General features: G+C 39.6%; 1 long non-coding RNA gene across 1 annotated transcript in view; it reads left to right on the forward strand.

Moving 5' to 3' along the window:
* The first annotated feature begins 23,688 nt into the window (after positions 1 to 23,688).
* LOC132395021 (uncharacterized) overlaps positions 23,689 to 24,075 on the forward strand; it is a 44,123-nt gene continuing 43,736 nt past the window's right edge. The window contains exon 1 of the long non-coding RNA XR_009512488.1: positions 23,689 to 23,785. This is a non-coding gene — a long non-coding RNA (uncharacterized LOC132395021). The remainder of the gene's footprint in view (positions 23,786 to 24,075) is intronic.

A 24,075-nucleotide genomic window follows, 5' to 3' on the forward strand; every position in this document is an offset into this window, starting at 1 on the left:
TGAGGAATGAGATAGAAACTAAAGAAAAGCTAAGTGGATACTGGAAAACTAAAAAAAACACTGTAAATTCTGGAAATAATCATCAGGACGTTCAGCAATTGTGGAGAGAAAACCATAGTTAATTATGCAGATCATTAATTTCTGAACAATAACAGGGAAATTGTAGATAAAGAAGGTTCAATATGAAAGAAGCAGGACCAGAGAAAACAAAAGAGCAGGTCCTTAATAGGTGTGAAGACAGGAGAAATCAAACAACAAGAAGGAAAGTGATACAAAGCAAAATGAGTGATAAAGAAGCAGTGCCTACAAACGATATGAGAAAATTAGATCCCATCTCTAAGGAGGAATGACCCATTCTGGAAAAGGTCTACACTGGCAGCTGATCGGTGAGGGGCCCTTTATGTAACACCTGGGCAGTCCCTAGTCATCTAAGTAAACTAGTGTCTACAATTTATTGTCATACCAGCAGTGGTCATGTAAGAGAAGTAAATAAATAGAAAGATCCATAGTGTACACTATTATTATATAATTACGTGGCATAAAGTACATTGAAATGAATTATGTTGATACAGTAAGCTGGTTTATTATTGTCACAAGTACCACAATGCTTTGTTTTGCATGTCATCCATAAAGATCATTTAATCACATCAGTACATCGAGGTAGTACAAGGGAAAAGTGATAACAGAGTGCTGAATATACAGTTACAGCATTCAGAATGGGATGTGCCCTTGGTTCTTCAGTTTACATGTCACAAATACTTAATCTGATTAATGGCAAGATGGTAAACAACACAACCAAATATACCAAAGCAGTGTAATCATTGAAGAACACAGCTTAGAAGTGTTACAGAATTTTGGAACATTTGTTTACATTTAATGAAAAGCCAGTTGCGAAGAGGCATCGGGTATTAGAACATAAAACATAGAACATAGAAAATTATAGTGGAGTATAGGCCTTTTAACATACTCTAAGTGTAGTCTAAACCTTCCCTTCCACATAGATCTCTATTTTTTTTTATCATCCATATGCTTATCTAAGAGTTTCTTATATGTCCCTGATGTATTGGCTCTTCCATCACTTTTGCCGGAGTATTCCATGCACCCACTACTCTCTGTGTAAAGAACATCAGACATCCCCACCATAATTTCCTCCAACCATCTTAAAATTATGCCCCCCCCCCCGTATTAGCTATTTCCACCCCAACATGCCTGAATATCCAAACTACCTACGCCTCTTATCATTTCGCATACCTGTATTCACCAGAGGCATATTGACTTGGCTTATGTTTCTGCACATTATGCTTTATTATGCCCAATGGCAGGCAATTGGATGCAACCCATATTTTCAATCCGCTTCCACAGTAGCCAGTTGCTTTTACTTGGTATGTGAGTTGTAACAGGACTTGAGAGAATTAGCTCTTCACACTGAATATAAACCTTTTATCAGCAAGACTGCCTGACAATTTCTGCAGCTGTGACGTGCAGCACTTACAGTAATGACCCCTCCTTAGGGCCATCCATTGGCCATCTTCAGCCACTCCTGATCTATCTCAGCTATTCCTAACCTATCCTGATCTTCCAACATTTGATTCCAAGCCCTCTTCAAGTTATACCTGACCCAAATCTCAAATTCCCAATTCACAGCTGACAGAAGTCCCGAAACAAGACCCAATGGTAATCCACTACATGTAACTATCTCAGTTCCTTTACTTGCTCCTCAATCTTAGAGCAGGCAAGTATAAAGCTGTAAGCACACAACGTGAGCAAAAATTCTAATGGGCACAAAGCCTCATGGCCAATGGAATTTTGAAGTTAGGAAGTTCCATGCACAGAATTACATAATACTTTGTGGGATTAACATACTTTTCTAGGCTTACAGGTTCTTGATAGGCTTGGAAGCCTTAAGGAATGAGAAGCAGCTGATGATCCCGAAGTGCCATCAGCTTGTCAGGCCCACTGCCACTATATGTCCACCATAATCCACTCAGGATGGTAACAAAGAGCACACTGCTATGCTTCCATTTGCATTTTCAAGCACCTGTAGAGCTATAGATATCCTGGGTCAATAACAAACACATTTTCTTAACTACAATAGTGCCATATGATTAGGCAACTACACTCAGTGGCCTCTTTCCTAGGTACGCCTGTACATCTGCTCATAAATGTAAATATCCAATCAGTCAATCATATGGTAGTAACTCAATGATCAAAAGCATGGAGCCTTGGTCAAGAGGTTCAGTTGTTGTTCAGACCAAACATCAGAATGGGGAAGAAATGTGATCTAAGTGACTTTGACTGTGGAATAATTGTTGATGCCAGAAGGGGTAATTTGAGTATCTCAGAAATTGCTGATCTCCTTGGATTTTCATGCACGACAGTCTCTAGAGTTACAGAGAATGGTGCGAAGAAAAAAACAAACAAAAAAAAACATCCAGTTAGTGGCAGTTCTGTGGGTAAAAATAACTTGTAAATATGAGGTCAGAGAAGAATGGGACGACTGGTTCAAGCTGACAGGAAGGTGACAGTAACTCAAATAACCATGGGTTATAATAGCGGTGTGCATCTCTGAATATACAACACGTCAAACCTTGAAGTGGATGGGTTCCAGCAGCAGACAACACACTAGGTTCCAATATTATAGAATTTAGTGGGTATACTCCTGTGTCTAATTAAAGTGACCCTTTAGTGTTTACTACAATTTTAGTTTTATTAAATCAGAGAGATATAACTGCAAGCCATATTAACTGATGCACTTGCCAATTTTTGATAATAAAGGAATCAACTTGTCCTGGATTGAGAGGAGGTAAAAAACCTGAAAAATTGATTTGACCTGTACCAACATTTGAATGTATCCCATATGTCTGATCTGGATTGACTATGTATCTTTTCTCAGAGAGAACAGCCTTGCTTGTAGTTTCTGCTGGAAATAGAACACAATGTATGAACTGGTAGGTGTGCAAGGCCCTTGAAAATATAATGACTGCTCACACAGAACTGACCTGCATCTTATTTCCTTAGTATGCCTCTTTCATTGTCCCACTTCCACTGTTTTATATAGAGCTTTAGGGGATCTGTCACTGGACACAAAAGTTAATAGGATATTCTAACGGTATACTGCTAAACTCTTGGAAAGTATGTCTACCCTGCTCCCACAGCGTTAAAAAGATTGGGACTCCTGTACAACCACAGTTCTAAATTTGCTGTCTGAACTCTGTGGTCTTTTGTAGCCTCATTCCAATGCTACAGAGCATGAACTTACTGAAGTTATCCACTAATTATACCAGGGAATCTGTCTACTGAACCTGAGCCAGGTTAAATCCAGCTCAGGCATAGTAAAACCATTCATTTGAAAGGAGCATAACAGCTGTGAGCAAGAAGGGGAAGTAAAAGTCAAATTACAATTTTAAAAATTGAGTTGACTTAAATGTCTTTAATTGCTTAGATGTTGTTCTAGAGATTTTAAGAGTTACGTGTTAAGTTTTAACTGTTTTTTAAAATTCCAGCTTTAACTTCTATGTATTTTCATACCACATGATTTTTAAAAATCAATTTATGGGTTAAAGATTTCTCTTCTCTCCCCCCCCCCCACCACACCTCCCCTCACCCTTCAAGCGTTCTAACTTTCTTGCCCATTTTGTATCAATCAAGACCCTATATCTGTAATGCTCCACTATTTCAAAATCTTCTGAGATATCTAAATTTCTGAAATTCTAGCCTTCAATACATCTAGCTTTAGCTTTCAAATGACTAGGCACAAGCTTGGAATATATTTCTCAACATCTCTCCAATTTCTCTCTTCTTTTTTTTCTTTAACATTGCTTCTGGAAACATTCCAAAAACCAACCATTAAGTCAACTGTCTGAAATTTCTTTTAGCTGATTAGTGGAGTTTTGCTTTTCTCATTACCTTGGTACATATCTTTGGTCAGTGAGACCAAAGAATTGATAGTGAACTTCAGGAACAGAAGGCAGGGGAACATACAATAATCCTCATTGTGGAGTGTATGTGGTAAAAAGGATGAGCAGCTTCAAATTCCTGAGCATTAACATCTCAGAGGATCTATCCTGGACTCAAAACACTGTGAAGAAGGCATGACAGAAGTTCTAATTTGACAGGAGTTTAAAGACGTCACCAAAGACTCCTGCAGATTTCCATAGAGGAGAGCCTTCTGGATGGTTGCATCTCAACCTGGTATGGAGCCTCTGATGGACATGATTGCAGAGAGTTGTTGACTCAGCTAGCTTGATCAACCCTCCCCACCATTGAGGACATAATCAAGAGGCAGTGCATTAAAAAATTGCTATCCACCACGAAGGACCCTCACCATCTGGGACATGCCCTCTTCTTGTTATTACCATCAAGGAGGAGGCCTGAAGACCCACAGTCAACAATTTAGGAACATCTTCTTCCCTTTCACCATCAAATTTCTGAATGGTCCTTGAACCCTTGAGTAGTACCTCATTATTTCTATTTTTGTACTATTTAATTACATGTATTTATTTCCTTCCTTCCTTATTTATTTGTTTTTATGTATATTTACTTATTATTATTTATCTGTCTCTGGATTTATTTATCTATGTATTTACTCGTTTGTTTATTTTGTGATCAATAGTGTTTTTTTTTGCATTGTACTGCTGCTGCCAAACAACAAATTTTACATCAAAGATAATAAGCTTTCTTCTGATTCTGATCTTATCTCATTCAAGGTGCCAGTTGCTGCTGGTTGTGGGTGTTGAACTCCTCTTAGCTTTCAGCTCACTTTTATCTTTTCACTTTCTTTTCATCAAAGATCTCGCAATTCACTTTAAAAGAAGCAAAGGAGAAGAAGTAAGAAAGAGCAAAGCAGAAGCAAATGGCGCAAACCGATCATAAAGCAAAATAAGCAATTTGAAGATGCAGGGACTGAATTTCACTGAGCAGTTTTATTTACATTCACTCCAGATGGCAATCAAGTGGCAAGTACGCAGATATTTCCAGCTGTAGCCTTGAAGAATCTCAATGCATAACATGTGTAGGGTTACACTGATTTTGGCGACTACAGGCATTACTGTATGAGTGTTATGCAATGTACAAATACTTTTCTGAAGGAGGTACATCACCACCATCAGCTCCACTCCATCAGCCGCAGGGTGATTTGTCAGATGTTTAATTTCAGAAATAGGGAATCCTGTGAGTTTGTTTTGTTTGGTTCCTTGGTCTCTCATGTGTGATATTGTAGCGGTGTGCTACACGCAGCACTGAAATAACGACATGGAGTCAATAAACTGCAGTTAAAGAAGATTTTATTCAAACTTCGCGGCTTCGCTTTAAAGCCTCCCTGATCCCGCCCTCCCCGGGCGCGGATGCTGTAGGGGGCACGTACTCACAGTCCTGCGTGAGCTTTTCCCTTTGTTGGTGAAGCAGACCTGGCGCCCTTTTGAGACTGGCCCTTATGCCGGCACGCTGGCTATTTGTGATCCGGTTCGAGTGCGCTAGGAAGGGGGTCGCCACATAACCCCCCCCCCCGAAACCGGTGATACACCCCCCAATGTCCACAGTCTGGGCCAGACCCTGTTTGGGAGGTCGGCCCCTGCGCCGCGGTGCCGGGAACTCGACCGGTTGCGCCACGTCCACATGGGCCGGTTTGAGTTGGTCCACCGTGAAAACCTCCTCTCTCCCCCTAACGTCCAGCACGAACGTGGACCCATTGTGGCCCCTCGTAGGGCTGTTGCAGCGGTGGCCGATACCAGCCCCTTCATACAAACACAAACTTACAGTTCTGCAGGTCTTTGGGTACGCAGGTCGGGTTCTGCCCATGCTGCGAAGTGGGTATGGGGGCCAGGTCACCAAAGCCTCTCGCGTAGTCTGCCCAGGACTGCTGCGGGTTCTTCGTCGTGCCCCCTTGGGGCTGGTATGAACTCCCCGGGGACGACCAGGGGTGCACTGTACACCAACTCGGCCAACGAGGCGTGTAGATCGTCTTTGGGCGCTGTGCGGATGCCAAGTAGGACCCAGGGAAGCTCGTCCACCCAGTTAGCTCCTCGCAGGCGGGCCATGAGAGCTGACTTTAGGTGACGGTGGAAACGCTCCACCAGGCCGTTCGACTGTGGGTGGTAGGCAGTTGTGTGGTGCAGCTCTGTCCCCAAAAGGCTGGCCATAACTGACCACAGGCTGGAGGTGATCCGGGTGCCTCTGTCGGAGGTAATGTGGGCCAGTACACCAAAGCGGGACACCCAGGTAGTGATCAGTGCCCAGGTGCAAGATTCGGAGGTGGTGTCGGTGAGCGGGATCGCCTCTGGCCATCTGGTGAACCGGTCCACGATAGTGAGGAGGTGCCGCACTCCTCGCGACACTGGCAAGAGGCCCACAATATCCACATGAATGTGGTCGAAACGCCGGTGGGTGGGGTGGAACTGCTGTGGCAGAGCTTTGGTGTGCTGCTGCACCTTGGCCGTCTGGCAGTGCATGCACGTTCTGGCCCATTCACTGACCTGCTTGCGGAGTCCGTGCCAGACAAACCTGCTGGAAACCATCCGGACAGTTGTCCTGATGGAGGGGTGCGCTAAGTTATGAATGGAGTCGAAAACACGGCGCCGCCAGTTTGCCGGGACAACGGGACGGGTTTGGCCAGTGGTGACGTCACAGAGTAGGGTTCTCTCACCTGGGCCTACGGGGAGGTCCTGGAGCTGCAAACCTGAGACTGCGGTTCTGTAACTAGGGATCTCCTCATCTGCCTGCTGCGCCTCTGCCAACGCCTCAAAGTCTACCCCTTGGGAAAGGGCATGAACGTTAGGGCGAGAGAGCACGTCCGCCACGACATTGTCCTTACCCGAGACGTGCCGGACATCCATCGTGTATTCAGAGCTGTAGGACAGATGGCGCTGCTGGCAGGACGACCAGGGGTCGGACACCTTCGTGAACGTAAAGGTAAGCGGCTTGTGGTCCGTGAACGCGGTGAAGGGCCGACCTTCCAAGAAGTACCTGAAATGCCGGATTGCCAGGTATAGCGCCAACAGTTCCCGGTCGAAAGCACTGTATTTGAGCTCGGGCGGTCGCAGGTGTTTGCTGAAAAATGCCAAGGGTTGCCAGCGACCTGCGATGAGTTGCTCCAGTACCCCACCGACTGTCGTGTTTGATGCGTTCACTGTGAGGGCGGTAGGGACGTCCGTTCTGGGGTGCACTAGCATCGCGGCGTTTGCCAAGGCTTCTTTCGTTTTAACGAAAGCCGCGGCAGACTCCTCGGCCCAGGTAATGTCCTTGCCCGGACCCGACATCAGGGCCAACAGGGGGCGCATGATTCGGGCAGCTGAAGGAAGGAAGCGGTTGTAGAAATTCACCATACCCACGAATTCCTGAAGGCCTTTGATTGTGGTGGGTCGGGGAAAATGGCGGACTGCATCTACCTTAGCCCCACTCACCTTCTTGGCGTTCCACAGCAAGTCCGCCCAGGCTGCCACCTTCTGGGGGTCGCTGAAATCCGCATCGGACAGCAGCAGGCGTATGTCCTCGGGCATCTGCTCCAGGAATGCCTGCTCAATCATAAGGGAGGGCTTGTGTCCTCTAGCCAGAGACAACATCTCATTCATTAAAGCCGACAGTGGCCTGTCCCCCAAACCATCCAGGTGCAGTAAATGGGCAGCCCGCTCGCACCGTGAGAGTCCGTAAGTCCTTATGAGCAGGGCTTTGAATTCCGTGTACTTGCCATCCACTGGGGGAGACTGTACGAACTCCTCAACCTGGGCCTCTGTTTCCTGGTCGAGGGAGCTCACCACGTAGTAGCAACGTGTGTCCTCCGAGGTTATCTGCCGAACATGGAATTGGGCTTCTGCTTGCTGGTACCATAGGTGAGGTCGCAGCGCCCGGAAGCTTGGCAGTTTCAACGAAACCGCATGAACAGATGCAGCGTCGGTCATCTCTGGTCCAAATATCGTTTGGACCTTCGGGGTCACCAATTGTAGCGGTGTGCTACACGCAGTGCTGAAATTATGACACGGAGTTGGTAAACTGCAGTTAAAGAAGATTTTATCCGAACTTCACGGCTTCGCTTTAAAGCCTCCCTGATCCCGCCCTCCCCCGGCGTGGATGCTGTAAGGGGCATGTACTCACAGTCCCGCGCGAGCTTTTCCCTTTGTTGGTGAAGCAGACTTGGCCCCCTTTTGGGACTGGCCTTTATGCCGGCGCGCTGGCTATTTGTGAGCCGGTTCGAGTGCGCTAGGAAGTGGGTTGCCACAATATTCCTACGTGACGAGCTCCAGTTGGGTGCTCGGATCTTTACTGAGAATTCATCTCTGAGAGAGGAAATGGAAAGGTTTGAGGCCTAGTGCCAGACAATTAACCTCTTCCTCAATGTCAACAAGACAAAGGAAATGGTCATTGACTTCAAGAGAACTCACACCGCTCACGGCCCTCTTTACATTGGCAGCACTACAATGGAAGCTGTTTCATACTCCTGAGAGAGTGCATCTCACACAATACGGTTCCAGAACACAATCGGGAAAACTCAGCAATACCTGTACTTTCTGGGGAGGCTGAACAGAGCTAGACTATGCACGTCTAAGCTGATATCTCTCTATAGGTACGCAGTACAGTGCTTCTGAGTAAGCTGGAACAGAAACTGCACAGCGGCGCACAGGAAGACTATACAACGGGTTGTCAAAACTGCCCATCACGTCACTAGCACCAGTTTAAAAACTGTACAGAAAGGTGCTGGAAAAGAACCAGTAACATCCTTCCCACCCTGCTCATAGACTGTTTATCCCACTCCCATTAGGGAGGAAGCTAATTAGCATTAACACAAGTTCAACCAGACTCAAATATAGTTTCTACCCACAAGCAGCAAAGCTGATCAGTACCTCCACACAATGACCCACTCCTTCACACCCCTACCACCATTATTTATCATTTCCTGTCAGTCACCTTATGTACAGACACTCCTCTGTCTAGAATCACTTTATGGACATACAATCAATCTATGTATATAAACAATCTTATGCATTTTTATTTATAGTGTTTTGCTATTATTGTGTTTGCTATCTTATTGTGTTTCTCTTTGTGCTGTATTAGATCTGGAGTTACAATTATTTCATTCCACTTTACACTTGTGTACTGGATGTAACATCAAATAATCTTGATATCTTGACATCTTATTTGCAAGTTCACATTGAGTATGTATTTAGACTTTTTGCAAATTCCGATAGTCCAGTCTGTGTGTTGAAAATGACAACAGTTTGCTTTGAACATCCTCTCAATATGTGCCCAAAGACACATGGCTACAGGTTGAATCCCATATGTCTTTGTTAACCTGTATACAGTTTACTGTATGGCAATCTGAATTTCTCATTTTTGTGCTCTACATTTGGTCTCCAGTCTTACTGAAGTCATCTTCTATGTTACATGGTGCATAGAAGAATACAGTAAAGGAACAGGCCCTTCACTCCATGATGGACTCAATATTGTAATTTGACATTTTCAGTGGAGTATCCATTGAAAAGCACAGAATGGAGTTAGTTGTATTACAAAGCTCCTGATGGACTCACCTGTTTGATGTATTTCATAGTACATCACACTTAATATGACACACAAGGCAAGGAGCTCCTTTGTCCTGATTTGTGCTAACACGATAGCATCATCAGCAGCTGCAAAAGACTCAGATTTCAGGTTGTCAGAAAAGTGAAACAATGCCCATATTTTAGAATTTTTCTACATTTTATTCACAGAGCTGTAAACTGTAATTCAAGAGGAAATACATAGTCAGACTGACTCCCCAAAAGGTAGTGAGCAATTGTTTGTCATTCACCACCTCAGCTCCTTTTATACATGTGAAATTAGAATCATATGTTTAACTCATTAAGCACCAACAGAAACCACCAGGTTTGTCTGAACAAACACAGAAAATTCAATATTGTGCAATTTGATTTGGTGGATTTATTACTTATCAATTCCTAATATTGAAACATTTCAATGAAATAACAAATGATAGGTACACACATTTGATCAGGGAGATAAGTAACATCTGATACTGTTGCATAATTGCTAAACCACATCTGCAAAATCATTTAAGTGATTAATTATGTTCCTTCAACTCAGCAATCTTCAACAGAAGATAAAAAGAGAGAATTAGAAAAGATTGCATGAAATGCAGTAAATCTATATTTTGTCCTATTTCACACCACAGCAAAGATCTCGCAAATGTTTTATCAAATTTTTGAGAAGTGATAAAATGCATTATAATATCTCTTTGTAAATAACAGTGTGACTTCAACATTTGTCATTCATATATTTCACTGCTTTTCAATTTTGGCCAAAAATAGTGTTCAACAAAGTTATTGTTTTTTTTATCATTTTGCCATTCCTCTCAAATACAGCATTAATTTAGATTGACTTTGGATATTGACATAATTTCTTATAGATAACTTTGGATAAGCTTCATATATATCTTTGATTGTTAGCTTCACTGTCTGGATTTGAACATTAGTTGAATCAGACAATCGTTTATAAAATACTCTCAGCTCTGTTTTGGAATACATTATCATAGTCTGGGAGATCTCCTTACTGCCATATCCTTTGCACAGTGCTTGGTTATCTCTCAAGAGAAGAAAACATCTCAACTTTCCACTTACTCTTTGCTATTAGCTGCAGATTCCTGCTTTCATAAAGCTTTATTTGTACTTTTTTCCCCTCATGTCATTTTTTTGCAAAAATAATGCATATTGCTGCCAACTGACTGTAGGCTATTCATGATATGTAAGTGGTTAGTCTGCTAGTTCAGCAACTGCATCTCAAATGCTTTATAATTTACCACTGAGCCTTGCATTTCTCCTAGCATAACTTCAGACAAAATAGGATGACTAACATTGTGTTGTGCAATGACTGTGTTCTGAAATTATGCAAAGCAATAATTTCCACTGAACACACTGGAAGGAATTTAATTCCAAGAATACAACAATTTCTTCTTCAACGTGAACCACAAAAAAGATATATTAAAATGATGCAGATAGCTCAACTGTCAATTATGGAAAAGAGCCATTCAGTATTGTAAACAAAAACAAAACTTATATTTTTATTGCTTCACTCACAAACTTTTAAGCTCTCAAAGTGCTTTATATTCAAATAAATAAATGTAGCCATGACAGCAGTGCAGGAAAGTCATGAGTCAATTTGGTTAAGGCAAAGTCCATTATACAAGTTTTTAATAGTGAAGACTGAAAGTATATTCACCATCCAGCATTTCAGCAAATCTACATTCATTTGTATTATGCACAAATCTTTCTTGTATTGACTATAAGAATTTTCTGGTCAAATTTAAAACCTATCATTCAAAATACTCAAAATTATGTGTTGTCTATTTTCCAAAACAAATTTAAATCAGGAAGTGCAAAAAAAACCTTGGCCTATCATGAAGCACTCAAAACAACATTGTTTTGCATTCTCAAGCAGATAATTGACGTTAATGATGAATGTTGTGTTTATCCAGCTGTGATTACATAATTCTAAGTTAAAATGGCCCAAGAAAGACTTTATGAAGCCAGTTTTACTTATGGGGATATAGAGATTATACAAGGTGGCTTAACTAAAATATTTGTTTGTCTAGACCTAATTCCCAGTTGCAGCCTTGACCCAACTTAATCTGACATGACTCTTGCAGCTCAGACCTAAGATAATCCAATCTTGTTGTTTTTCTTGAACCTAGAAATGACATGACCCCCAGTCTTGAAATGTAATTTTGGATGAAGGTATATAATTTGCATTTATTTCAGACTATTAGGGGAGTGACATTAGGTGAAATGTAAACTATTTGTAACAAAATATGATATGAACAATTAATATGGATATCAATATGTATAAGTGTAAAATGCTTTACAATATTTCATACTGTATGTTAGAAATTATGTAATATATGCCAATTACTTGCCTTGTCCATTTCCAAAGCAAATCTCCTGAGTGGCCAGCAGCTACCTTTGGAGACCCAAGCAGTTGCACATGCTGTAGTAGCAGCGGAAGGATCACTTCAAAATGAGTATGATGTCCTCTTGTTATTCTCTTAGTGGAGAATTCCTGTGCGTGACTTTGTTTACATGGGAAGGCTGATGCTCAGGCAGTCATCACATGGTTCTTGGAAGATTGGGTCAGGGTCCAGTGAAATGCAGCGCAGTATGACTGGGGGCACTTCACTGCTGTGGCCTTCCTTTGCCTTCACTGCCTTTGTGATGTGTCATCATCTTCTGCCTGATCCACCACTGAGGTCTGGGTTGGATCGCTCTTTGTTTGGATCTTCCCCTTGACGTTACCACCACAGGTAACCATACCTGGAGCTAAGTTCCAGACAGCATAGCTCTCAGGAGCTCACTAGACTCTCCACCACAACAAGGTGATGATCCTCAAAGAAGATATGCTATAGTAAGCCCTACATTGCAAAAGGTTTTTCTCCAGGATGAAAGCTTTGTAAAATATAAAGCTTTACATCCAGTGAAATACCCTCTCATGGCCATTTAGCTTTGCAATTTGCATTCAAATTTGCTAGCACTGTTTCAGATATCTTGAGGGTCAATAATATGGATAGTACTTGCAAAGAAAACCTCCAGATAGCAAAGTGTAATTATGGCAATAAATAATTAATACATTATGTATACATGTAATGCGAGCTGAAAGAATAGACAATTTAAATCACAAGAATTTCTGTGATGCTGGAAATACAAAGCCACACACACAAAATGCTGGAGGAACTCAGCAGGACAAGCAGCATCCATGCTTTTGGCAGATAGAGTGGACATGCTCAATGAAGTGGTCCCCCAATAAACGACAGGTCTCACCAATGTAGAAGAGCCCGCATTGGAAGCACTGAATACAAAAGACGAACCCAGCAGATTTGCAGGTGAAGGGTTGCCTCACCTGGTAGGACTGTCTGGGGCCCTGGATGGAGGTGAGGGAGGAGGTGAAGGGGCAGGTGTAGCACTTGGGCTGCTTGCAGGGATAAGTGCTGCGAGAGACGAATGGACAAGGGAATAATGGAGGAAGCAAATCGTGTGGAAAGCAGAAAGTGGGGGAGATAAAGGTGAGTTTAGTGGCAGGATCCCTTTGGAGATGGTGGAAGTTGCAGAGAATGATGGTGTTTTTGTTTTTTTTTGTTGGTTTTTGCAATAGTTTACTTATATAATTTTAGAACCTTCATTGTTTATTTTCTCTCTCCGTAAGCTCCTTAAGTACAACTTCTCTTCTGTATCTCAGAATTTTGAGTTGTGATTTGTGATTTTCAAAAGGATGAATTTGTGTAATCTGTATGGTTTAACGGAAGGGTCACCGGTTTAAAATGACAAATATATATTAAAATGCATAAAAAAAAGCAAAGTCACAGCAAGGACTAATAGTAAATCTGTATCTTCTGGACCTGCGGCAGTCCCTTCCATTCATGCATTTCAGCTGGTGTTAAAACTTACTTTTTACTTGCATTTCTTTTGCTCTGAGAAGTGGCAACTGTGCTCTGTTCTGAATAACGTGTGGGGGCCTGATTTTTCTTTTTAGTTTTAACATTAAATACAAAAAGATTATAATCTATAAATGCTACTTATAAACATAATTGGATAAAAATAACATTTTCACTGATTGAACTCCATGCTAGCAAGAAATGCCAACAATATAGAATTTAATCTTTCATTCATTTTGCTTTAAGACTGAGCAAGTTGCTATAGATCTCTGACCTAGCCTACTTTCGGGATGAACCGGTTAGTGGCATGACAGTGATGACTTAGTAAAAGCTGGTAAATGTTTATTAGGTAACAGGACTTTGTATGTTCAAGAGTTCAGTTACAATTTACAGAGGACAAAATTGTTGCAACATTGATCAGGCCTTTGAAAATTGAAGAAATATGGTTTTCCAAGCATAAAATAATGAATGAAAAAATGCACCTGAACTGAACCAGAAATAAAAACTGAAAAATTCAAGTCCTTAATATTGGGACCTGTCAAATAAATTAGAATATTGCAATATAATCCTTCTGCCTGTAGAGAGAGCTCTGCTATGTACTCAGTTCACCGAAGGCTCATAATGATCAAACCATTGCATTTCGGTATCACAATTCTTGCAAAATATCTAAGGACTAGCCATCAGACTGAGTTATTAAGAATAAAAATTTAGACCTTAGCTTTGAACGTACCTGAAAGAAATCACTGGGTGGAATTGGAGTTGGCTAATCTCTATATAAAAAATACTGCATTCATTGGGGCTTTACTTTGCAACCAAGCACAACTTATGTGTAACATTACTGTTGAGGTCCAATGAATGTTGGTAGGTATGTAAGCACATTCATAAATTCTTTTTCTTAGCAATGAGAATAGCAATCCTTCGCCACAGAGTCATAGAGTAATTCAACTTTGGAAACTGGGCTTTCAGCCCAACTCATCCATGCAACCAAGGTGGCCATCTAAGCTAGTTTGACTCATATTCTTAAATCTTACCTGTTTATTTATCTCTGCGCTAACATTAGTTATGAGAAAGCATAATGAGAATTCCCTGTGCTTTTCTGAATAATGCTCCCAAACTAAATATTTATCATCCTATACAAGTTGGGTTGATTCATGATGCTTTCTACAGTACATTGGAGTAGCAACTAAGTTTATATGTTCATTCACTGAAAGCTGGATTATTGAATTTTCAGATTCAAATGCAAGAATAATGCTAACTAAGCAAAGTCAATGCCTCTTCATTACAGTCCAGTTGGAATTTTGAAACATCTTTCTGGGTAAAATTCGTCAATATTTGGTAAGCACATTTCACAACTTCCCCTCTACTTGATTATTTATCCAGTGAAGTTAAATGTCATACATGCACACTGAAAATAGAGAAAAAAACTGGTAAGTATGTAACTTACAAAAAGAGTTTTCATCTGGTAATTCCATACTAAATATATTTGATTAGTTCTCTCAACTTTTGGTTGTACAGGTATTGTAGATAAAGCAAATTGCTTAATGATTAAGATAAGGTTATATCCCTGAGATTGATCTTCTCTGTATAGTATTCTTTTATCCAGTCAATAGTAGGAGAGAAATCTCAATACGTGGTTTTTACTCACTAAAAGTTCCATGACATTGTGTGCCACAGCATCACTTTTCAGTTTTTAGTTTATGGGACCATCTGATAAAGGAATACTCAGTAATTGTCAGGTACTGAACTTACTGATCTAATTTATTGTAACAGTGATTATAGTTTCAAGGTACAATGTGTTGATTATGGATATTCAACATTTTGCCAGAGTCTTGTCTTGAGTTAGCTTTTGCAACATCGAGATTTTGATCATGCTCAATCACCTTTAATGGGAGAAGTACAAATTCTGTATACATCGGTACCAAACCCCTAAATGAATGTGCTCTTCTGGTCACTGTCACAGCAAGCCACTTTCAGGCAGATATAGAAAATGTTTCAAGACTAACCCCAAGGCCTCCTTCAAAATTGTAACATCCTTGTCTCCCTAGACAAACTTCTGGCCAAAAACCACTCAATGTGGGGAGAAACGTTTAGATTTGCATTGGAACAAATGGTGGCCCAGCCTGTATGGCAGAAGGACAACTTATGAATTCTCCATTGTGTTAACTCTACAAAACTGTAGAGAGGTAATTTACTCATAAACTTAAGGGATTGTCTGAAAGTCAAAAATTCTATTTCAAACCCATTCAATGAAACTTTAATCCAATTTAATCAGAATTTTTATACAATTTATATTTTGAGCTTTTATTCAGTCAGTCAGTTAAAATAACATGAAGCAATTTAAGCCTAAGCATTGTCCTTTAGTTGCCTGAGATTATTTGGTGATATGGAGTCTGCTGATGCAGTCATTAGACTGTCCTGAATATAAAAGTATCTAAAGGAGAATTTAATAAATATTTGATCCAGGGCGTGATTGAAATATTTTAACTTTTTGATGCGCTGATTTGTAAAAACAAAGATCTAGTGCTTTGTAGGTGGTTTATAACTTTGAAGCATGTCTAGAATTGTAATTTCTGAGTAGCATTAGATGTAGAAATGGTGAACAAGGCATTAAATTTTATCAAAATGAGAGGCATAACAAAGAAGTATGCTTCACAACCCCAAATTTATTGAAAAGCAGCCAAGAAATTAGAGATCCAGTTGGACTCACAATGGAATAAAGTACTGGACAAAATCATTCTAGTATGAATTCAATGCACATTACATTTGTCTCTTAAGTTTAAATGAGGGAAGATTGTGACAATGACAGTCTGATAAATCCTCACCAATCAGACAATTTTCTGAAATTTCAAAGAGCAGGCACTGGTTGCATGATTCCTTAGAGTCATGAATAACATTTGAATTTTGTAATTTACTCATAGTACCTACATTTTCATTTCTACAGTAAATGTTTGGAGCTGATGTTAAAAAGGAAGTCAATTTGCCCAGTTCCACAGCTGCCAGATGTTTAAAAGAAGTTTGACCTGCTTTTCATTGATCTTCCACTGTTGAATGTGTGTGTGGATCTAAAATGACAAGACCTGAGTCATGGCAGGGCCTTATGCAGTGCCATCATATGGCAAGTCAAGCTCATGAGATGGCCCAAAATATTCCAGCTGGAAAATCATGCTTCTAGCTTTGCCAGCTGTCAACTTATCAACTACTTTAAATGTGTTGAAAATTTTCTACATAATTAAATATTCAAAAGCAATTAAAGGAATCTAAAATATGAATATTTAAAATAAATAATTTAAACCTTTAACACAACTTGTTAATTCAAATAAAAGCAAAAATAATTCAGAAAAAATAAATTTAATTAATATTTACACTTCTTCCTTGCAGCCTTTTCTCTCCATTCAAATGAATGAACTGTGCACTGTTACTGCAGAAAATCTAAATTGGCATTGTTTCAGTGAACAGATTCCCCAGTGAAAGTGTGATTATTGAAGAATTTAACATTTATTCTCTGCAGCTGAACTCCATGCAGAGCATGGCCAGCAAAATTAGGACTTCCTGAACTCACTGACACTAATGGAGAATTAATGCTGGCAGCTTGATGCAGAACATTTGACATTTCCCAGTTACTTCTGGCATTTTAATACTTGATTTGATGTTCTTTTTCCTTCCCTTGACACCTTTAAGGAGAAGCCAGTTAAGGACTTGAGGAAGGATATTCTATTAGTATAGAATGAAATATGATAGGGGGTTCATGTTGGAAATAAACCAATAAGTAAGAGTTGACTGAATGGCCTGGTTCTGAGCTGGTATTTTAGTGCAATCATTCACTTGTTTTTTTTTCTTTTCTTCTTTCCTCACTCATTGTTCTTAAAAATAAAGTTTTTTTTTTCCTTTGGATCATAGACCAACAGCTGGAACTTGTATTATCAGCACTGGAATTACTAGAAAATTACTTAAATGATCTGCCCTCCCAATATTGGGAAGAGTTATATGCAACCACCCACTGCACTAAAGAGACATGGAAACTCAATAGAAACAGCACTATAATATTTTAAAGAGCTGATTATGTCAGCACCTCCTCAAAGACTAACATAATGTTCCTCCAGACTTTCATTATAACTCATTTATCTGGCACTCAATGTCACTATCTTAGATCATCACTCTGCATAGTGTAAACAGAGTCAAAGAAAACTGTACATTTTTACGATTGTAAATAAAATACAATTGCAGAAATATAATAATTCTGATAGTGTTTTTAAATGCATCATTTACACTGTGCCTTATTTTAATTTTAAATGCCCCTTGCAGATACTTACTATACAGTGAGCCAAAAACTTTGCAGTTAACACTAACTGTTTATCACAATAACATACTTCTGATAACTCAGTTTAAATAGCTACTTCCTTATACAAAAATGTTACTTTAATTCAATATTAATTTTCTATTTCATTTGCTCTTCTTGGAATAATGCATATCTTGCAATATTAGAATAGTTTACCCTCTGTTTCAACTGTCATTCACATTATTAATTTTTGAGAGCTGAACAAATTAAGTTTTATGATCAGTTTATGTTGCAAGTTTTATGCAATTCTTATTCTAAAACAAGTACTTTCTTTTGCAAACATCCAAAATATGTCCCTTTTGTTACAGAGTTAAAGGATGGCTCCATCTACCAGAAGGTTGAGTAACAAAACAGACTTGCCCTGAACTGTACATTAAGTGCCAGGGATATTCCTTTAACAATGCACTAATGACAGAATCAGGATGCCCCACACCCATGATTAGTTTTACTAGCCTTGTGAACATAAATTGTGTAAAGAAATTATTTCCTGAAGACAGGCTCTCATTTTAGTTAATCTATAATTCTGTTATCCAAAATAGTTCATCCTCCAAATAATAACATTGGAGCATTGGAGAACAATCTTTTTCAAAAACCTTGCTTCCTTAATATTTTTTTGTTATGATAGACCATTTGAAGGTGAACACAAATGTAATCGCATAACACTTGTATCATGTAGGAATTTGGAGAAACAAGAAATTAACTTTTATTGATTATAATGTCTTCAATTGCAAAGTGATGCTGATGCCTTGCAATAGTTCAACTAAGCTAAAAATGTTTTGATGATTTTCATTTGTACTCAGCGGCTGAGTCTTCTTGCTTAAGTGTCCAATAATAATCAGCCAGCATTGATGGATTCCAATTGCCCTGATATCATTTCTCCAATGTCCTGATGAAACCTTTCAGCATGCTCATCACTGACAGTGTCAAGATTTGCAGGAAAGAAGTCTAAATGGGAATGCAGAAAATGAATCTATAAGGACATGCTGCACTTCATGTTTTTGTATATCTGTAGCATGATGTCAACGAGTTGCATGAACTTTGGTGCTCTGTAATTGCCAAAAAAGATTTTCAACAACATCCTTGAACGCCTTCCATGTGATTTTCTCCGGTCCCACAAGAAGTTCTTTAAATTGCCTGTCATTGATGACCTGTTTGATTTGTGGACCATCAAAATGCCTTCCTTAATCTTGGCACCAGTTATTCTGGAAAACATCTGCCTCAAAAATCAAAATCCTTTACAGAAATGTTTGTGCCTGATGACAGCAGATTCCATTGTTGCAGTTTTGAACCCAGTAATTCTGCTTTTGCCATTGACGACCCCAATTCTCTGACCAGCTAATTTAATCAGATTGAGTTAACAGATATGGCTCACTTGACATAAAGGGTTCAAAATCTGTATCAGTTTCAGTGTGGGTTTCCATTCCTAACTCATGCATCATGGCATCTTCATCTGTCCCCTCTAAACTCCACGTCTTTGGTGGCTTCACTACTGGAAGACTAGCATCATGTTGCACAGGTCTCTGGGCTGAATGGAAGAGTACTCAATGAATTTATTATTTTTAGCAGAAAAATCAGACTCACTGGTCAGACTGTCACATGATCCTTCTGCTCCCACCATATTGCCGGGACAGCAAATGGCATTAGCTTCTGAGTATTGTGGCTGTTGTGACATTGGCAAACCATTTTGTTGTCACAAATACTCCTGAAAATACAATTACTTTACTAGAATGAGTATTCGTAATATGTTATACACATAGAGCATACTCATCAATGTGATTGCAAGCCAATATACATGAAAGCACAAAGCATAAAATGATACTTTTATAGCCTTTCAATTACCTGGCCTACAGTGCAGCATTCTGCCCTGCCTAATCTTGCCAGGCATGCCTGGACAAGATAGAAAACTTTTCAGCTTACATTGTGGGCAACATTTTAATTTTTACTTGAATTATGTTTATGAATTGCAATAACATATATAGGCAATTTCAAAAATTTGGCACATGATGGAGAAATCTCATGATGATTTTCATGACAAGCAGCCCAAAATCTATAAGATACACCCAAAAATAATTAAGAAGAAAATTCTTTGTTATCCAGTATAATCCCTAACAGGTGTCTATTCTATAATTAATGGAACTTCATTTCAGAAACTCAAGTTTTTTGGTCATTGATCTTTGCAGTATTGTCTGTAAGTATTGTATACAGAATAATTTGGTTAATTCACTCGTAGATCTGACAAGATTGAAATAACAGTAGCAGTGGAATAGGGAGTTTCTGACCATTACTCGGCAAAGGAAATGCATTTTTCTGTCATTGCTATTGTATAAATCATTATCAGTAGATTCCATTCCGTGGGAAAGGCAATAGGGTTGATAATTATTTGGCAACAATTAGAACATTACTCTTTGGATTTGCATTCTTCTATGTCTGGAAAATGAAGATGGGTACGTATAAATTACAGTTGGTGTTGAAATGTTATGTAAGTCTTAATTGTGAAGTAACAAGCAAGAAGACTGTACAATGCATTGTTGATTTGGTTTGTGGTGTCTACATTATGCAAATATTGAAACACCTTATTTGTCCAACAGTGCAGTCAAATGAAAGAGTAAGCATGTGTGAGTGGAACAATAGATTAAGAATTAGTGAATAAATGATTAAAATGTGTAACATTCATACAGTGAATAGTCAGTTAGGTAAGGCGCTGTGCATCATTATTCCAAAATATTAACTCTGATCATTGACAATTAGACGAACAATCTCCCACATTTGATTTTCCCTAGACGTATGCTACTTGATAAATTGGAAGGCAATGACCTACATGTTCAGATGAGCCACTTGGAACAAAGACTAGATATATTACAGCAAAGATCAATCTACTGGAGCAGATCTGTGTGTCAAGCAGCACCTCTGGGAGGAAAGAGGTTGTCAGCAATGATGCACAGTTTTGACTTGAATCATTGATAATTCCTTTCTTCATATGGATGTTCCTCAACCCATTAAGTTCATCCAGAAGATTCTAGCACCTGCAGTCTTGTATTTCCAATTGGATATGCTGCATATATAGATTGAGTGTTTAATAGTGATTGCATCACCACTATTTACATTGCACAGTAAAAGGGCACACTTGCCCCAGGCATTCTGAATGCCACTGTTCTGAATTTTCAGTAGACATTCTGCTTTACCTAAGAGGATTTTTCCAAACTGGTAGAGAACTCTTCAGAATTTTCAATTTCAGGTATCTATGGATGTACCACAAGTTCTTCCTGTTTATCAACAGTCCCTAGTGCCCTACCATTTACTGTTATGTCATACCCTTTATTGACTTCCAAAATGCATCACTTTGCACTTGTTGGGATTAAATTCCATCTGTCATTGCTCAAGCCAACTTCCCAGCTGCTCAACTTCATACGGTAGCCAAAGACAATCCGCCTCGCTATCTTCAACACCACAATTTTTTGTGTCATCTGTAAATCTATTAATCATTCCTCCTACATTCATGTCCAAGCCTTCTTCATGAGATTTAGAATGGTTATTGCTGCTGTTTGCTGCTACTGCCTTTAAGGGGCAATATCTCTCGGATCGCTGTAATAGCCAACTGTTGGCAGCTATGCTCCACCGAGTACTGTTCCCCTCCGGCATTGCACAGATTGCATGTTAGCTCTTGCTTCTGGAAATAAAACAAATGTTTTTAGTCAATTTTGCAGTAATCTTGAAGGCAACCAGACTAGGTACTAGCACAACCTTTAGCAAACCAAAATAATTAAATCCAGTTTTTGGGTTAAATTATTTCCTAGCTACAGGGAACTTCATTCAATAGCAGAGAAGCAACAAACATGGATTTTGGCATTCTGTCAAGTCCTGCCAGTCAATTACACAATGTATCTCTTGTATCAGTCACAAGCCTGTCAATAAAGACATGGTTCAGGAGTTGGGGGTTTAGGCTAAACAGAAATGTCCCATCTATTTTAGGGAGTACATTATCCATAAGGTACTGCTAGTGGCTGAAAATATTTTTGTAATTTGCAACAGGTTTCTATATGCTACTAGTCCCGTTGACAGTGTGTACAAACCAACTGAATCAAAACCCACTTTTCTCTGAACTCTAAGAGGTTTTCTCTCTGGCATTCAATTACTTTGTACTTGAAACATAATCATACCCTAAATGCCCTTTACCCATTTGAACTGGCCTTCTTCTATTACTGGTTGTTTTGCCCTAGCCATCTTTCCTGTCACCTTCTTTGCAAAATAAAATTAGCATTTTTATCTCTTTCCATTCTGATGAAGGCCTCCCAACCTGAAACGTTGACTAATTCTCTTTCCTCAGATCACTCTCTTCTGACCTCCTCTTTCTGTTTCTAGTCAGTGATTTGTTTGTGTGCTATCCTGACAGGTCATTCCATATATAAATACATCAAGTGAGCACAAAGATAAACAGAATGCAGAACAGAGTGCAGAGAAAATGCAGTGGCAGTTAAGTAAAGAAAGTATAAGGATCCCATTGAGGTAAAATGATGAATCAGAATTCATTCTATTCAAGTGCATCTGAAAATCTCCTGTGTTTGTGATAAATGCTATCTTAAGCTGGGTGGTACATGCTCTCAAGCTTTTGCTACTTATCCCGACTGGACGAGGGAGAAGAAAGAATGACCAAGAGGGAGAGATCCTTGATGTCATTAGCTGCTTTTCTGAGGCTATGATATGTGTAAATAAATTCCTTGGAGGGGACACTAGTTTGCGTGATGGATTAACTGCATTCACAACTCTTTGCAATTCCTTGTGCCTTTGGACACAACAGTAGACATACCAAGCAATGGGACATTCAGATAGGACACCTTCTATGATGCCTCTGTAAAAACTAGTGTCAATCATTAGGGACAATTTGAATTTCCTTTGTCTTCTGAGGAAGTAGAGGCATTGATGTGCCTTCTTGGCCATAGTATTCACATAACCAGGAAAGCTCATGCAATGTTGGTTTATTTGCATCTCAAAACTTAAATCTCTCAACGATCTTCACTTTTACATCTTTGATAAAGAAAAGGGTACATATTTCACCCAGCATCCTGGAGTTCATTCTGCTTATACATAAACTATCCACTTTTATCTTATTGATATCAATTCAAAGGGAATTTATTTAAAATACCTAATTACTGCCATGAGTTCTGTGGGCCTCTGAGGCTGAACAGAGTGTTGTTCTTCTAGGTCTCTTGAGAACCTGTATTTGCTGTTATCTTAACTAGAGCTGTTAAGCCCTTGTGTTTACAGTTTAATCTTGACAAGTTATTTGTGACTGACACGTGTTTCCTTCATTCTATGGTTATTTAAAAGGGGCTGTAGTTAGCTCTTTAGATGAGTCCTACTATGTTATAGAGAATGATTTGTCTCATGGTGTTACTCAGTTGTCCCTCTGAGGGTCTATTGCTATTCTTATGCTTAGCTTCTTGTTTCCATCTCTTCACAGGAGTTCTGTCATTCCTCCAGTCCGGAGCCTGCCAGCCATCACTCCTGAGTTGAGCCAGTGGCGGTGACCAACTTGACTGTTCCTCAGCACTTGGGTCCAGTCCTGTGAGCAAGTATGGTAAAAAATACAACCAAAAGAATGAAATTTTAATTTATGGATCTGGAAAGAGGATTTGGCCTTTAGATGTCAGACAAGTAGACCATAAGTGAAAGTTTCAGTGATGAGAGCATCCCCGGAAGAAATCCGTGCTGAACATTTATCAATACCTGCATTTTCTTCCTCTTACTCTATAACTCTCCTGTTTTTATTCTTCCAGTCCTTGCTGCTTCCAGTGTGGTATAGAGCCAGCTGCTGCAGACTTCAATCATACTGAAGGAGTTTTCATACTACTTTCAGATCAATGCTTTTGATGTACAACTTCAGCAACCAAAGACTCACCCAGAGAATTGTCAGCAATTGCATTGGTTATCCACTTTCTGATTGGTTTCTTCAAAGGTGCATCTGCCATGCCCTATGGCAGCCAAGCAGGATGTGTCATTGTTAGTGTGAATAGATCAGGACTCATGGAGCACAATAAAATGAAAATATTAAGGTAAATACCTAGAGCTCTTATGTCATGACAAAGTTAAGAATAGAATATTTGACATTCATCAGTAAAATGTTCTTCCAACAAATATTGAGTGCAAATGCTTTTGTTTTTCTTTGTTAATATGGAGTGATGAACTTTGCTGAATAATCTGGACTGCCACAATGGCTCAATACTTGCCGAAGACAACAGGTTTAACCAATAGGAAGGAAGTCAGTGGTAGAAATGGGCACTCATTCTATTTTTACATTGTTGGAGGCTAATGCAGCATAATTATCCAGCCTGAAAACAAGACA

Source organism: Hypanus sabinus, chromosome 6 (genome assembly GCF_030144855.1).
Source record: "Hypanus sabinus isolate sHypSab1 chromosome 6, sHypSab1.hap1, whole genome shotgun sequence".
In the NCBI taxonomy this organism is placed as follows: domain Eukaryota; kingdom Metazoa; phylum Chordata; class Chondrichthyes; order Myliobatiformes; family Dasyatidae; genus Hypanus; species Hypanus sabinus.